We start from the raw sequence: 15,316 nt of genomic DNA on the forward strand, positions 1-15,316 counted from the left end.
TTTTTAAATGGTCTAAGATCAGAGTGGAGAGCAGTGGTGTCTACAGTTAAAGCCCATGAGCAATTTAAATCATATTCCTTGGCGAAACTGGTGGGCATTCTCAAGTCTCAGGAGAAGATTGTGTTGCAGGAAAAGAATGTTGTCTCAAGCCTAGGTTCGCTGGCCCTCCTGTCAAAAAGTAAAGCTGTGATGGAGGATGAAGACCTCAACTTGCAGGAGTATGACCTCACGTCTGAGGATTATGCTATGATGGTGTCTAACCCCAAGAGGTTCATTAAGAAGAGATTCCCCAGCAACAAAAACCGAAACTGGCAGGGGAGTTATAGTTCAGAAAAGGTTAAAGATGAACCGAAGGTTGAAGAGTCTAAGAAGGAACCGAAGGCAGACGGTGATTCTGGAGTAAGCTGTTACTACTGTGGAGGGAAAAACCACTATGCAAAGGATTGTGTCCTCAAAAAGATGGCTGAAAAGGATGAGGAAAAGGATGAGGAAGCTTTGCTGCAGAAAAAGCTTGATGAGAGAAGGAAGAAGAAATCTACCGCTAACCCTTCCATGAATGCTCTAATTGTGCAGGGTTCGGTTGCTGATGACGAGTTCGGTGGCGTGGAAGTTTGGTCAACCGACTCTGAAGACGATGAAGTGAGGAAGCCTTCTCATGGAAAGGCTTGTGTGGCAAAAGAGGAGAGCAGTGGAGGAAGGTGCTTGATGGTGTCTGAAGTATCTCAGATGAGGGGATACAACACTGATGGTGGAAGCAATGAACCGAAGGAGCAGCAGGATATGTGCTTTACAGCCAAACCGCTCAGCGTGCAGTTCAACGAGCTCGATGAACTGATCAAGAAGGTACAATCAGTTTTTGTTTCATTTAAAGTACCACAATGCTCATATGAAAAAGAACTAAAAAGTGTTAATTCACGAATCTCTCATCTAGATAGTAGTTTAACTCAAACTCGAGTCACCAATTCTAACCTAACTGATCAATTAAGCAGGGTGCCTTCGAAGAGTGAGGAACGGCGCATGTGGATCGAGTTGAAGGAGTCAGAATTAGTCAAAATACAAGATGAAAATATTTATTTACAAAGAGACAATTTAAAGCTGTTAAAACAGCGAAATGTTTTTTGTTTGATTGCAAAACGTCTTTACACTAATATTACTCAGCTTCACTTGGATTGTGAAATAGGACAAAAGATTCATCGCATGATTTTGCCCTTCCTTGAGTTTAAGGAGGATGAAATTGATGCTGAAGCTTATAATTGTGAGAGTGTGATATCATCTGATGACGTCAATCCGACCTATATGTATGGACTGGACAAAATAGAATCTTTCATTAAATCCAAGGACCATAAGGACATGCTTAAAAACCTTTTGGATGAAAATGATAGACTTAAACTGAGAACCGAAACCATACAAAAATTTGACTCTTTAAACGCCAACTTGAGCTTAGAAAACAAAATTGATGTTGAAAATGAATCTGAGCTTAATGAGGATGACAATATGAGTGAAATTTCTGTAGAGGACACGGTTGACTGCTCAGAATTTGTGAAAAGCGAATCTGAAAACCACAAGAATCTAATTTCAAAAAATTCAGTGGAGTTCGCTCGATTGTCCCAACAAAAGTCCCCGATCTTAGCAGAGAAAGCCGTTGTATATCAAAAGGTTAGGACCACTCCAAATCAAGTGTACAAGGTCACAGGAGTAACCGAACATCAGACTGCTGAACTCACAGCAATTGTAAAAGAAGACAATGCTGATGGCTGTGATGAGTTCTTCTGGTCAGCTCCAATCGATAATGCAGATGAAACGGTAGGCTTATCAGAAAGGACCTCATGGAAAAGTAAAGGTAGATACGTACCAGAACCCTTGAACAAGCCAGATAATTTCGATGTGCCAAGTACCAGTGGTACGAAAGACATTCCTCAAGAAAATGGAAGTTCGGTAAAAGAAGACATTCCCTTTAGTTCCTCAGTTCAAAGTGAAACTTCCACAGTTCAAAGTGAACCAGCCAAAGAGAAACCGAAAATGAAAGCCAACATCCATCATCAACCGAAGCAGATGAGGAATCAGAAACATCAAAGGAACCAGAGATACAGGAAGAATCTCTCTGAAAGGAAACAATTCTGGCAATCCCAGAATGCATATTTCTCACATCAAGACAAGAATCTAAAGTTTGAGAATAATCCTATTAAAAAACACGAGAGCCACTACAACCGAAAGCAAAGGTTCGGTTCTAAGGATGACTCCAACCGAAAGCAAAGGTTCGGTTTAGAGAACGAAACCAACCGAAAGCAAAGGTTCGGTTCTAAAATAAAAAGAGATCAAAACTCTAAGGTCAGTCCCACCAATGATCAAAAGCAAAAAGGCCACCTAGAGTCTCCAGCCAAGAAGTCATCTCAATCTACGCCCTCTCAATCTCACTCATCTAATTCTTCTAATTCTTCCAATTCATCTCCATCTCGCTCTAAAGTTCATTCTGTTCATTCTCAAAAATCTCATTTGTCAGCTGAACAAAAAGGCAAACAGAAGGTTTCTGCATCCAAACCAGAGTCTAAACCAAATGCACCTAATCCTAATAAAATCAAAGTTTTTACCATCAAAAAGAAAGATGAAACAACACTAATAAAACGAACATATCTTGTTGACATCTCTCTTACTATTCCTGTACCTATGAAAGGCTCACGTGGACCCAAGAAACTTTGGGTTCCTAAATCTGCTTAATTTTTGCAGGTTATAAGTGACGAGCAGTTTGACGAAGAATGGTACATCGATAGTGGCTGCTCGCGTCACATGACAGGGAGGAAAGAAGAGCTCAGGGAATACAGGTCTCTTACAAATGGTGGCAACGTCAAGTTTGGAAACAACTCCTTCGGCACCATAAAGGGATACGGAATGATTACCAATGGTGATTTCACTATAAGGAAGGTGGCATACGTGGAAGGACTACAACACAACCTCATCAGTGTATCTCAGCTTGTTGGAGGTACCGGTCTCAAAGTCTCATTCGACGATGAGGGTTCTGAAATTATTGAGAAGAAGACAAAGAAAGTTATTCTCAAATCGGAGCGTAAGGGTGAAATGTTTCCTCTAAACCTCAAACCCATCAAAGGAAACCCAGCTATATGCCTGTTATCAAAAGCACAATCTGACGAAAGCTGGTTGTGGCACCGAAGACTCTCTCATCTCAACTTTAAAGATATCAACAAACTTGTCACTGGAGGTCATGTTCGAGGTCTTCCATTGCTCAAGTTCGATAGAGATCATTTATGTGCTGCATGCGAAATGGGGAAGCAGAATCGTCAAAGTCATCCATCTATAATTAACACTAAAGTTGTTGAACCACTCGAATTACTTCATATTGATTTGTGTGGTCCATCATCTATCGAAAGCATCGGTGGTAGCAAGTATATTCTTGTTATTGTTGATGACTTTTCGCGATTTACATGGGTGTTCTTTCTAAAGCTTAAATCTAAAGTGACTCATAAGCTGAAAGTGTTCATCAAGCAGATTGAAGTACAGCTGAAGAAGGTGGTTCGCAACATCAGGAGTGACAATGGTCTGGAATTCAAAAATAGAGAATTTGAAGAATTTCTGGCAGAAAAGGGAATAAGTCACCACTTCTCAGCTCCCTACACACCTCAACAGAACGGAATTGTCGAAAGACGAAAATGATCTTTGTGTGAAGCTGCCCGAACCATGCTAAGTTTCGCTTCCTTACCTCTTTACTTTTGGGCTGATGCTATTTCTGCTGCTTGTTTTACACAGAACAGGTCATATCTCAACAAGCGATTCACGCTCACACCTTATGAGATTCTCAACAACAGGAAGCCCAATGTGAAATTTTTCCATGTGTTCGGCTCACGGTGTTTCATCTTTAACTCTAAAGAACACCGCAACAAGTTTGATGTCAAAGCCGACGAGGGAATCTTTCTGGGCTACTCTCTCACTTCCAAAGCATACAGAGTATTAAACAAGCGTTCGAGGAAAATCGAAGAGACTTACTACGTGACTTTCGATGATAGCTATGTCAAAAAGCTACAGGTCAAAGAAGACACAGCTAGGGAAATTTTTCCTCAAACTGGCCAAGTCACAGTCTCGATTGCTAATCTATTCGAGAAGTTTATGGAGCTATTTGACGAACCAGAGAAAGCTACTCTCTCAGAAGCAGGCGCAGCAGACAACAAGGTAGACCATATGAAGCAAATTGTCGAAGAAGCTGCCAGGAGAATGAATGAAGATGGATCGAATTCTGACGAACCTCCATCAAACGATGCTTCAGTCGAGGGGGAGGATCAACCGTCATCAACTCAGCCGACCTCACATGCTGAGGGGGAGCCAAGTTCTCCAACTGCTCCCGAAAGTACTTCTCCAACCGAAAGTGCTTCACCATCTGAAGGTGCATCAACGCCTGAAAACCCAGCACCACAAGAAACCTCTGATCCTCAAGTTTCTCAAAGCATTCCAGAAAGCTCATCTAACGAGGGGGAGCAAGCTGATATGTCATTCGACTACGAAAGCCAATCCGAGCCAGAAGAAATGATCAATGCTGCACTGGATCCTACTTTTGTTCCAAACTACCCTCCTCTTACCAAATGGACCAGAGATCATCCTATGTCTCAAGTTGTTGGTGATGTTTCTGAAAAGGTTCTAACCCGATCACAACTCAAGGCAAAACAGACATCCTTATTTTCCAAAGTTGAATTTTGCATGTTTAACTCATTCGTATCAAAAGTTGAACCGAAGACAGTTAACACTGCTCTCGATCACTCCGATTGGGTTCAAGCGATGCAAGACGAACTGAACGAATTTGAAAGGAACAAAGTCTGGCGCCTCATTCCAACTCCTCCAGATGCCTCGGTTGTTGGTCTCAAATGGGTCTTTAGGAATAAAATGGACAAGGAAGGGAACGTTATAAGCAACAAAGCTCGTCTGGTAGTAAAAGGATATTGTCAGGAGGAAGGGATTGATTATGAAGAGACTTTCGCTCCTGTAGCTAGGCTGGAATCTGTAAGAATATTTCTTGCTTATGCTGCCCACAAAAACCTTGAAGTTTTCCAAATGGACGTCAAGTGTGCATTTCTTAATGGAGAACTCGAAGAAACAGTGTATGTGGAGCAACCTCCTGGTTTCGTGAACGAAAAGTATCCCAATCATTGCTACATTCTGGATAAAGCTGTGTATGGACTCAAACAAGCTCCGAGAGCCTGGTATGAAACGCTAACTAAATTCTTAAAGATGTCTAAATTCAAACAAGGTTCGGTTGACCCAACCTTCTTTCGCAAAAAGGAAGGTAACCACCTTATGATCGTTCAAATTTATGTCGATGATATCATCTTTGGCTCAACGAATCCTAGCCTAACAGCTGAATTCAGAAAGCTGATGGAGACTAAATTTGAAATGAGCTCAACGGGTCCTATTAACTTTTTCCTTGGTTTAAATATTAGACAGGGACCCGAAGGCATCTTTATCAATCAGGAAGCTTACACGAAGACTCTCTTAGCAAAATTTGGCATGATGGGAGATTCCAAAGTCAAAGTCCCAATGGCATTCGGCACCAAGCTAACTCCATCTCTGGACAAACCGGCTGTTGATATCACGCTCTATCATCAAATGATAGGCTCACTAATGTATCTTACTGGTAGCAGGCCTGACATCATGTTTTCAGTGTGTTACTGTGCTAGATTTCAGGCAAACCCACGCGAACCTCACATGCTTGCAGTGAAGAACATTTTACGATATCTCAAGCGAACTGCCTCCTTAGGTCTATGGTATCCTTCCAACTCAGGCTTCTTCGTTCAAGCCTACTCAGATGCAGACCTTGGAGGATGTGGACTCGACAAAAAAAGCACCATTGGCGGCTGTCAATTCCTTGACGGGAAGTTGGTTAGCTGGCAATCAAAGAAACAAACGTGCGTGTCGTTGTCTACTGTCGAAGCTGAATACATAGTCGCTGCATCCTGCACCTCTCAAGTGATTTGGATCCAGAGTCAACTTTGAGACTATGGACTCAATATGAAGAAGATCCCACTATATTGTGACTCTGAAAGTGCAATTAGGATCTGTCATAACCCAGTGCAACACTCTAAAACCAAACACATAGCACTGAGGTATCACTTCATCAAAGATCATGTGGAAGATGGAAACGTTGAAGTACACTTTGTAAGAACCACAGATCAACTGGCAGACGTCTTTACCAATGCTCTTCCTGAAGCATCATTCAACAGAATTTTACAAGGGCTAGGTATGATGGAATCAGAGTCAGTACCTCAAACTACCTCTCAACCTCAAACGTAAGAAGCGAAATTGACCGAACGTTCAGGTTCGGTTAAATCATCTGACTCGCTCATCACCACAAAGGTAGATTTCTTGGTTGTAAATTTCTTGTAAAAAGTTGTTTATCTTATTGTCAAAAGTATTTTCTGATTGCATGCCTCAATTCCTTGGTTTTCTAAAATTTTCCAAAACCGAAACCTACCGAAGGTTCGGGTTCGGTTTTTCAAAATTTTCCAAAACCGAAACCTACCGAAGGTTCGGGTTCGGTTTTTCAAAATTTTCCAAAACCGAAACCTACCGAAGGTTCGGGTTCGGTTTTTCAAAATTTTCTTCAACCGAAACCAACCGAACGCTCGGGTTCGGTTTTTCAAAATTTTCTCAACCAAAACCAACCGAACGTTCGGGTTCGGTTACAAATTTTTTTTCAAAGTTTTTTTAAAAATAGTTTTTAAGTCTTATTTTTTTTCTTTCTTGCTTATTTTTTTTATTATTTTTTTATTATTTTATTTTTATTTATATCAAAAACTCCAAAAATATTTTTCTTACTTTTGTGTGTTCGTTCGTTTATGGGGATATAATTGTTGGATTACTTAAGTGTCCCTAGAAGCATGCTGTTGTATGTGTCCCAAGCCTCATAAGATTCTGAATAATAGCCTTAATGACTTGGTATAAACAAACCTTGTCTTCCCAATTAGGCTATCACATTTATTCTAATCGTGAGCTACCTCACTCTCTTCTCACATGAGATAAGAGTTTTCTACTTGGTCCTTATTTTCGCAGCAGAGGTACTTTAATTTCTTACACCATCTCTATTACATTTCTCCATTACATTCGTTTCATCAACGTAACCCTTGAGACTCTCAGAAATTACCACTGAGGTTTATGGTTACACAACAACTGTGTTTATGATCTCAGTTTCGTGCCACTACGAGCTGAGTGAAACCCAAAATTCAACACCAAATCTGAATTGACGGTGAACAATTAATTTGCTCAAGTTTTCACCAAAGAATTGACGGATGTATCTTGATGAAATCTCAAAATTTTATTTTATGTGATTCCTATGAAATTGTTAAACACCATAACATTTCTTCCCTTGGGATCCAGTTTTTTATTTTTTTGTTGAGATTTTATATTTTCCAAGCCACTTTCAAATTTATTATTACCTACTTGTTCAATAGACTATACCGGTCTCACAAGTGGAACGGCATGTTTACAGTCCTCTTCAAGGGTTTATCTGAACGAAGCTCAGGATCCGATGGTTCTAGTCGACTGTTCTTGTCGATTATGTATGGCGTCTACAACGGTGTCAATCTTGACTATGGGTTTGTTCTCTGGCAACACCTCATCCAAAGCCTCTCTTCTTCTTCACGACATTCTGAGGTGTCGTATGCCCGGTTCTGGACTCTCATCACAAAATGGGCGATGGATCAATTTGATGTTCCCACTGCTGCCGGTGCATCGATGTCTTCGATTGGTACTTTTCATACCACGAAGATATCGTCTCAGATGCATCCAAGTTTTCTTTCATTGGCTCAATTCCGGAGACAATGTACGGCGATGTTCCATCTGACAGCAGGATCATCGGGACCATTAAGGAGTTCAAGGCGTCTGGACCTAGGGAACTCACACAGGAAATGCTCAAATCCATCCATGATGCTGACAAGCCTGTTAATAGGGGCAAAAAGGCAGAGAAAGGGAAGCAAGTGACCAAAGGGGTAAAGGTCCTTCTCCCAGGAAGAGGAAACCAACCAAAGCTGCACAGTCCCCGTAGCCGAAGAACCGGAAGACTCAACCGAAGCGAAAGCTTGTAATCGCTTCCTCTTCGAGTGACTCAGAAGGTGAGAGTTCGGGTTCGGACAGCTTTCAAAGAGGCGAAACCCCTCCAAGAGGCAACACCCCACCCCGATCACCTACCCCAGACATGGAAATTCATGTCTCACCCATTCCCTCTCCTACTCAAACAATCCCTACTTCCATTCCCACCATAAACCCCTCTACCACCATTCCTAAAACCTTTTTCCCTATACCACCACCCATTTTCACAGATGACACTACAACAACTGCAAAGGTTACAACCAACGTATCTGATACGGGGGTTCATACCGATGCAACCGAAACACCATCTGTAACCGAACCTCCTCATACAACCGAAACCCAGCATACAACCGAACCTACCCACACTCAACCTCCACCCGAAACTACCCCCACCAGCACTCAACCTGAACCTACACAAACCACCACACCCCCAGCTTCCCCACCCCCAACATCTCCAGATCATGCCTCTGATGGAGATAACCCTTTCCTTGGCGGGGAAAATATGACCTTCGATTCGGTCTACTTTAGTCTGTTTCAGGTCCAAAGCGACGACGAGGACGATGCTCCAGTAACAAAGAATCATCTTAAGGAGCTAAACGAGAAGGTTGACTTGCTTCTTGCTTCATCCTCCAACACTCAGTCCTCTCTCTCTAAAGCCGCTCTTCAGAAGATTGTTGATGCCTTCTCCAGGGCTCAGCATGATTCCGTCGCTTCAGCCACTGCAGCAATAGACGCCTCCACAAAAGCTTGTGAGGCTGTGACCGCAAAAGTCGATAAACTATTCTCTGAAGCCTCTTCCCTGTTGAAGTCCTTACAGGAGAGCACTGATGCTACAAAGACAACGTTGGAACCAATCGTTCAACAATTGGCCATGTTCGTCTCAACGGAGTTGAAGTCGTTCGCTACCCTTCGCCAATCCATCAGCGACGACAACTCGGCCCTTCGTGCCTCCATTGACGAGCGCCTCGCTAAACTTCAAGAGGATCTCGCTGCCGAAAACTCGTTAATGGACGTTCTGGCAAGTAAAACCACCGCCCTCAAGGTCAAGAGTGCTCACCTTTCAAACTCTCAGCAACAGATTGAAGCTCTTCAATCTGAACGGGAGGTTATCAAAACATGTGTTTCGGATGTACACTCTGCCCTATCCAACATCCTGGAAGCACACGATCCGATTCTCAATCATTCGGTGAGGCGAACCCTTGCTGAAAAACTTACTCCTGCCCTGGACCTTCTCAGCAAAATTGAAGGGCTTCCTAGTTTCGTGTCCACTCCGAAACAAGGGGGAGAAGTGAAGTCCGGATCGAAACCACCTCCTTCCTCAAAAGCTGCTCACACAACCGAACCTCCTCCTACTGGTCAAACTTCGGGTTTGGGTGTGAAGGATAAAGGAAACAAAATAGCTGAGGAAGAAGATGAAGATGAAGATGATAAAGAAACCATTGCTGACTTGCTGAAACGCAAAAATAGTCGCAATGTTGAAAATGATAACATTCGTGTGGCACGAGAAGCTGAAGAAGCCGAACGCAAGAAGAAAGAAGCCCACGGTCTCCTCGAGAGCAGGAAGACTCTTTTCCCTGCTTGGACACGGGAGAGAATGATGAAGGAGGCCATAGATACTCCTAGCATCCTATGGCTCGAACCGGTGATATCCTTCGACTGCTACAATTCTGTTGATTCGCAGTTCGATATGCCCTTGACACGAAAGGCGTTTATCTTCCACGCCTTCTCCAACATTTTTGAAGTCCCTCATCCTAATCCTGAGGTTGATCGGGAGTTAATCGAATTCTATCTGAAGGCCGCTCAACCATAGTACCAAACATGGAGCGCTCAGAAGATCGTTAACGTTCGGGTTCTGAAGCCGTATACCGAAGGGAGATTCATCAACGTTCGGTTCAGGGTAATCAAAGGGTCTGCTAGAACCGAACATCTTATATCCTTAGCAGATCTACCTAACCTCAACCCCCATGATTAGATCGTTCTGCATAACATCCTTTTGACGAATGAAGCTGAATATGGTCCAATTACTGACCATCTCAAAAGGATGATAGTTTGTTACATCATGGAGGTCGCCTTGATGGATCAAGAGATAGCCACAGTCTTCAAGAAGAAACCAAAGATATCTCCTGTTGGATTGGCCAGTGATCTCAATCAAATGAAGATGGGCAAGATTGACCCGAGGCGTAATTCGGTCATGTTCAGTAGAGCAGAAGGACAGAAATGTCTCTTTGCCTTAGCGGATAAACATCTTTATACCACTACTTGTCTAGAGCATGTGCTGTCGATCATCCGTCGGTGTAAAGAGAATGCAGCGGATGATATCAAATACTTCAACGATATGATCCAATGGTACATCAGATTCAGACAGATGATACTTGCTCTTATCTCTCGTCTGTTTCAGACTGTAAAGAAGAAGGTACCTGCCGCTGCTGCTGGCCCAAGTAAGAAGTGAAGATCTCGCTCCAATTGACGCAAAGGGGGAGATTGTTGGGTTGCAGATTCGTTTAAGTATTGCGTCATTGGGCTAGGCTATTAGTCCAATAGTTTTGTACTCCGGTTTGGGCCTGTCCAACCGTGAGCCTGTTAGGTTTACTATATAAGAATATGCTTGCATGCATATTAGAAAAACGATCTAGAATACAATAGAGAGAATTACGATAGCTTTGATTTTCTTTATCGTTCCTCTAAACCTTCTAACCCTCTACAGTTGATGTTCTTTGTTGAGCTCTTCTGAGGGTTGTTTTATAATCATTCGACACGTTTGATTCATTCTTGAGTTGTTCATTGTTTTCGTGTTCTTGCTATTTAATCTTTATTTACCTGTTTAAGATCTAATCGATCTTCAAGATTAAGTTATAATCTTATCAGGGAGAGTTAGTGATTCATGGCGAGAGGCCACATTGCGGACCCACTGTATGTTTAGCAGCGAGGGCTAGACGATATCCTCAGCAGGGATGCGTAGGATATGTCGCGTATGTGATGGATACCCGGGAGGCGGGTAAGGCAACAGTGAGCGAGGTTCCTGTGCTTCGAGATTTCGCGGATGTTTTCCCAGAGGAGCTTCCTGGGATACCTCCGGAGCGACAGGTGGAGTTTAGGATTGACCTTGTTCCTGGTGCGGCTCCGATAGCCAAGGCACCGTATCGGTTGGCTCCTCCCGAGATGCAGGAGTTGTCTACGCAGCTGCAGGAGTTGCTAGACAAGGGATTTATTCGTCTGAGCAGTTCACCCTGGGGAGCCTCGATCCTGTTTGTGAAGAAGAAGGATGGGCCGCACCGAATGTGCATAGACTATCGGGAGCTGAACAAGGTAACGGTGAAGAACCATTACCCACTCCCGAGGATTGATGATCTCTTTGACCAGCTTCAGGGAGCGTCTTGGTTTTCTAAGATCGATTTGCATTCGGGATACCATCAGATGAGGGTCAGAGAGGGGGATGCGCAGAAGACCGCGTTTCGGACGCGCTATGGCCACTACGAGTTCGTGGTGATGCCGTTTGGGCTCACCAATGCTCCTGCCGCGTTCATGGACCTCATGAACCGCGTGTGCAGGCCGATGCTGGATCGGTCTGTGATAGTTTTCATCGACGACATCTTGGTTTATTCCAAGACACAGGAGCAGCATCAGGAGCACCTGAGAGAGGTTTTGGAGACCCTGAGGAGGGAGAGCTTGTATGCCAAGTTCTCCAAGTGCGAGTTTTGGTTGCGCGAGGTGCAATTTCTCGGACACCTTGTCAACCAGAATGGGATTCTGGTCGATCCGGCCAAGGTCGAGGTCGTGATGAGACGGGAGGTTCCGAAGTCTCCATCTGAGATTCGAAGTTTCCTGGGATTGGCAGGCTATTATCGGAGATTCATTCAGGACTTCTCCAAGATAGCCGTACCCCTGACGCGGCTGACAAAGAAAGCTGTAGTCTTTCGGTGGGGACCCGAGCAGCAGGCTGCGTTTGAGACGCTAAGACAGAGGGGGCATGTCATTGCCTACGCTTCGAGGCAGCTCAAGCCTCACGAGGCGAACTACCCGACGCATGATTTGGAGTTGGGGGTGGTGGTTTTTGCCCTCAAGATTTGGCGGCATTACCTCTACGGGGTTCGATGTACCATCTACACGGACCACAAGAGTTTGAGGTACCTCATGGATCAGCCGAATCTGAACATGAGGCAGCGTCGGTGGTTGGACGTAGTGAAGGATTATGATTGCGAAATCCTCTATCACCCGGGGAAGGCCAACGTGGTGGCCGATGCACTTAGCCACAAGGTGGCACCGATCAGGGATATTTGCATGAGGATGACCATAGTGACTCCCCTGTTGGAGCAAATTCGGGAGGCTCAACAGGAGGCTATCAATGAGGAGCATCGGAAGAGCGAGCGTGTGGTGGGTCAGGTTTCCTCCTTCGATTATGATAGCCGAGGACTAGTAACACTACACCGTAGGGTGTGGGTGTCGTATCACGGAGGCGTGCGCCAGATCTTGATGGAGGAGGCGCATAAATCCCGATTCTCTATTCATCCAGGGGCGACGAAGATGTATAGGGATCTTCGTCTAGATTATTGGTGGCCCTGCATGAAGCGGGATGTGGCTTGGTACGTCGAGCGGTGCTTGACCTGCACGAAGGTCAAGGCCGAACATCAGAGATCGCATGGCAAGATGCAGCCGTTGGATATCCCGTTGTGGAAATGGGAAGATATCACGATGGATTTTATCACGAAGCTTCCCAGGACCGCGCGTGGAGTAGATTCGATTTGGGTCATCATGGATCGATTGACCAAGAGTGCTCATTTTATTCCAATTCAGGAGAGCATATCGGCCGAGAAATTGGCCGACATCTATATTAGGGAGGTTGTGGCGCGGCACGGGGTGCCAGTATCGGTTATCTCGGATAGGGATGTGCGTTTTACTTCCAGATTTTGGAAGAGGTTTCATGACGAGTTGGGCACTCGTCTGCATTTTAGCACCACCTTTCACCCACAGACGGATGGTCAGAGCGAGCGGACCATCCAGACTTTGGAGGATATGTTGCGCGCATGCGTGCTAGATTTCGGTGGTAGCTGGGATACCTATCTTCCCTTGGCAGAGTTCTCATACAACAACAGCTACCACGCGAGTATTGACCGCCCTCCTTTCGAGTTGTACGGTCGGAGGTGCAGGACCCCAATATGCTGGGGGGAGGTTGGCCAGAGGGTCATGGGGAGCACCGAGGTGGTGCTCAAGACGACCGAGAGGATCCAGCAGGTGCGAGCAGGCTTCAGACTGCTCAGAGTCGACAGAAAAGTTACGCCGACAAGTGTCGATTCGAATTGGAGTTCCAAGTCGGGGATATGGTTCTCCTGAAGGTGTCGCATTGGAAAGGCGTCATTAGATTCAGGAAGCGGGGCAAGTTGGGCCCCAGATTCATCGGACCATTCAGGGTTGTAGCCCGGGTGGGCAACGTGGCGTATAGGCTGGATCTGCCAGTCGAGCTCAGCCAGATCCACAGCACTTTCCATGTTTCTCAGTTGCGGAAGTGCGTAGTGGACAATTCAGCAGTAGTGCCGATAGAGGATATACAGGTTGATGACAGTCTGAATTACATTGAGCGCCCAGTCGCAATCCTCGACAAGAAGTCGAAGGATTTGAGGAACAAGCGAGTGGAACTCGTGATGGTGCAATGGCAGCACCGGAAGGGATCGGAGTGGACTTGGGAGCCGGTGGAAGAGATGATAGAGCATTACCCCGAGCTGTTTCAGGATCGAGCAGCAGACTTCGAGGACGAAGTCTAAAATAAGTGGGGGAGATTTGTAGCACCTAGTTCCTGGTATGTTAGATTTATCTGAGTATTTTGTATTATTGGCCTTGGACTCGGCGAGTTGGAGGCCCGACTCGCCGAGTCGAGACGAGACTTGGGACGCGGTTAAGTTGGCGACTCATCAAGTCCGCGCTGTCTGATGAAACCCTAATTTCCAAGGGTTTGCACCCTATTTAAACGACCATTTGTGCCCCAACTCCGCCCCCTTCACCCCCAGAAGCTCTCCATACGTTCTAGCCCTTGTTCTTGTGAGTTTGAGGCTTATTAGTGTGTTTCCTTGAAGATTTTGAGCAGGAAGAGGAGTAGATCAAGAGGAAGGGAAGGAAGCCAAGCATCTATGTGTTCTCTCAGTAATTTCTTTGATGTATAACTCGTTTTCCCTCTGTTTCTATGCTTATTACTCCATTAAAGTCCTTCTTGAACCATGTCCTAAGCTTGGTTGTGCATTGTTGGTTGATTCAAGTTGTTAGCCTTTAGATCTAGACCCCATTCAGTCCCTGGAGCTTGGATCTACTGCCTTTATGGAGTCATATTGCACACAAGCCCTAGATCTACCCCTTTTGGTGCACTTCAAGCCTTAGAACCTTTATTGGTGATGATCTACATGTAAAGTTGGAAACTTTACGTGTAAACCAGGCCCTAGGAGCCCAGATCTATGAATGGCATGGACTGGATTCGAGCAAAATCACGTATATGGCTTTTGAATGAAGTAGACTAGGCGAGTCGCTCTTCTGACTCGGCGAGTCTGGTCGTGAGTGTCCGAGTTTTTCCCCTTTTCGTTGTGTCGAGTTGACTAGTGAGTCCTGGGTGGACTCGGTGAGTTGGTAGCCGAACTCACCCATGAAGGAACTCGGCGAGTCGACGCCCTGACTCGGCGAGTTCAAGGCAATCTTCTTAGATCAAGATCAGAATCGGCGAGTTGTTCATACAACTCGGCGAGTCACAGCATAAATTGTTCATCGGATGAAGATGAACTCGGCGAGTTGTTCATACAACTCGGCGAGTAGGATGAAGGACTTGGATATCGGTTTAGAAGGAGAACTCGTCGAGTCAACGCCCAACTCGACGAGTAGAGGCGGGTTGCAGGACAGTTGATTGGATAAGGACTCGGCGAGTTGGGGAACCAACTCGGCGAGTCGGGCCAACTGAAAGATGACTTTGGCTTTGACTTTTAACTTGATCAAGGGTAAATGGTCAATTTACCCGAGGGTCAGTTAGCGGTGTTTGATTGAGTGTTTTGTGGGAATTATAGCCGGAGGATTTCTGGAGCAGCAGCAGACAGTCAATTCCCACACAGACCAACAACTTTTTCGAGGTGAGTTTCCTTCCAGTAGGAACGGGTCTAAGGCACCAAGGCCGACCCGTGTAGACGAGATGTTAGTACTAGAGTGTGGGCCGAGCCCGTATCTCTTGGTTTAGTTAAGTATGATATATGTGTCGGTATGATAGAGT

Source organism: Lactuca serriola, chromosome 7, assembly GCF_051521515.1.
Source record: "Lactuca serriola cultivar US96UC23 chromosome 7, Lser_US96UC23_V15, whole genome shotgun sequence".
NCBI classification, from domain to species: Eukaryota; Viridiplantae; Streptophyta; class Magnoliopsida; order Asterales; family Asteraceae; genus Lactuca; species Lactuca serriola.